We start from the raw sequence: 2,868 nt of genomic DNA, 5'->3' as shown, positions 1-2,868 counted from the left end.
TTTTTTCTTTGCATACTTTAGCCAGAAGCAGAAACAAAGAAATTAGAATATGACATAGCTGATTAGGGTTTTTTTTTTTTTTTTCTTGGAAATGGTGCGTTTAAAGAATGTTAACACAAATAAAGAGCTACTTCACACCCAACATAAATAGTTTATAAGAAACATGCATCTATTCACATCACTCTCTCTATGCATATGCATGTATATATACAAATACGTATTTGCACACATGTGTATATTTAAAGCTTAAGTATAACGGAACAACCCAGAAGGAATTAATTTATGCAAAGCATATCTTTGCAACGTTAAGCAATTTAAATTGCTTACTCATTTTATGATCTAAGCTCTACTACTGAAAATACAACTTTCATCATTTTCTAAATAATAGACTATTATTTGGGGGAAAATGAACGAAAAAAACCACCATATTGTTGCAGACTAGTCTGGTTTTATTTACAATTAGAGATATAAATTAGTAAAGAATTCTCGTTAAACAACCAAAGATTGTATAACCATCAACGTTTCAAATAAAAACCAGGCAAAATTTATTTACAAAAAGTTCGGATTCCATTGCAATACAACTTGCATAAATTACTAGAAGCTTTATATCGTTACAAAAATAAATATCAAATTTGTTTCCACTTTGTAAGGACTCAAGTTCTCCAATCACATCTTTATTATCTCTACTGTATACATCTTTTACAAATAAAATTTACAATAAATCCTATCACACCTATCGAATATATACCGTGGCAATGAAGTGATCAATTCAAGATATCCTGAGAAAAACAGATCTGTTTTCAAAAGTCACACATACATCGGGGAAACTATACTATACCAGCAAACTCACATATGTCCAACAAAATTCTGGTTTAATAATTAGAGTCTGAAGATTTAATAGTGCTCTGTGGTCTTCTTTTATACAGTGGCACAAGATGTGATCCGGATTTAGAGATTTGTTATATATATTAGCTCGGGGAGAGATGATGGCTTGCTGATTTTTTTCAAAGCAATTGTGACACCTACCTGTGGACCAAGGGAAAAACCAGATCATCCAAAAATCCTTCAATTGCACTCTAACACCATTAAACGGGGAGAAAAAATAATAATAATAATAATAAAAAAAGGAAGTAAGGCAAAATTCTTACTCGTCTAATTTCTTCTAACAAAATAATTAGGTGAAAAATTATCGGCAAGCCGATTTTTTTGTCTTTTATTTAACCTTAAACAGGGGAGGAATTAAGAGTGCCATTGCTAGCTAGGCAGGAGGCAATTCACAGATAAGATACCCTGCTTAAGATGCATGTCGATCACTAATAATGGTCCCTTTTTCTTTTAAATAAACTGTCACCGCGTGAAGCCTCACTCAGAATGTACAATTTTAGCACTGCCACGTGAGCTCAAGCACTTCGGTTTTAAACAACAATAACTTCAAAGATATTTTCTCTAAAGCTTTCTTTCCCTTTTTTTTCCCTAACTAAATTTAAATTGTCCTTATGGCTTTGCCTTACTTAAGAAAAGAGGATGCAAGGTGAGGGAACTGTCTAACCTAACCTTAAAATTAAGACGAAACTGAGAAAGAAAAGCTGTAATGAGAGCTTTAAAAACACAGGAGAAAGCACTTTCTTACTTCGTAATCAAACTCTTAAGTAATGAAGCAAGAATTAACGTTAAGCAAGTCGAGGACTGTGCAGCGTGTCTTAGACCTGATGCCAAATGATCAGTGTAATAGAAAATGCTCTCACTTACTTGCATTGCTGTGTGATTGCACTTCTATAGGTATGGTTGTACTCCTACTGTGCAGACTTCAGTGGGATCTGTCAAAATATAACCGTCAGTTAGTCACTGGACACAGACAGTTAACTAGATTACACAGGGTGTGAAGGTCCCAACCCTCACTCGCACAGAATTTCTAGATGAGACGTTTAAAAGACTGGCCAGTATTTTATAATTGACCATAACTCGAGTACTTTGTTAGAATAAACTGGCAATTAGTGCAAAACTTTCGGAAAAAAACCCACAGTTAAAAATATCATGCTCCGTGTAATTTCACGTACAAGGTCAGCAATTATCTGAACCCAAAACTGCAAAAAACAGTGAAAATACTGGAAACAAAGAGAGCAAAACCAGCTTGATTAAAAAAAAAAAAAAAAAAAACAAACAAAAAAAACCAGGCAATGACGCCAGCGCTCTCTGGATATCTTTGTGTGTAGTTTTCCTTTTAAAAATGACTTTCAAAAGCTGCGTCTGCAGCCTGTGAGACTGATCTAAGAGTCGTCTTCTACATTTCTTCTCTCGGTTCTTAGAGGCAGGTATCGATACGACGGCGACATGCCCCTTTTAATCCCCAGATTATACTACTGCCCGTCTTCGCCAGGCGGTGGTAGACAGTCCGCTCACTGTTTTCTCCAGAGAAGGTTTCACTATTTACAGCGTATAAAGGACTTGTGCGGGTCGGGGAAAGAGGGCGAGGGAGAAGCGGGGAGAAAGCGGCAAAAACAAGTCACCTACCTTTCTTAGAGTCATAACTAGAGGGCCTGTAATGTTGTTCTAGCTGGTTAGTGATGGTTTTCAAAGAGTCACTGCTCTGCTTGTGGACAGAGCTGGCATTTAGGACAGTCTGACTTAGTCCCTCGTTTGAAGCCACTGCTGCAGAGTTGTATCTGAGGATTCCCTGGCTCTGCAGAGCGTTGAAGTTCCCGTAGTTTGTATAATTGCTATAAAAAGGTGAGGTGTAATAAATATGCCTCCCCAGGAGGGAGGAGGGCGAGTAGGCAGCGCTGTGCGGGGCGGAGGCGGGGGTGGCCGAGGCGAGGGGCGCAGGCTGGCAGCCCTGGCTCAGGGTCTGGCTCTTGAGGTCCGAAGTGG

At 38.0% G+C, this 2,868-nt stretch overlaps 1 long non-coding RNA gene across 1 annotated transcript; it reads right to left on the bottom strand.

Moving 5' to 3' along the window:
* Positions 1–518: 518 nt before the first annotated feature.
* Positions 519–2,868, bottom strand: LOC104529407 (uncharacterized). Its single transcript, XR_728060.1, has 3 exons — positions 2,512–2,868; positions 1,750–1,817; positions 519–1,026 (listed from the first exon to the last, which is right to left on the bottom strand). It is a non-coding gene; the product is annotated as an uncharacterized LOC104529407 (long non-coding RNA).

The sequence above is a fragment of the Antrostomus carolinensis genome, unplaced genomic scaffold (assembly GCF_000700745.2).
Source record: "Antrostomus carolinensis isolate BGI_N321 unplaced genomic scaffold, ASM70074v2 scaffold37498, whole genome shotgun sequence".
NCBI lineage: Eukaryota > Metazoa > Chordata > Aves > Caprimulgiformes > Caprimulgidae > Antrostomus > Antrostomus carolinensis.
The sequence above is the reverse complement of the archived record's forward strand: the minus strand, read 5'-3'. Positions and strand labels throughout refer to the sequence as shown.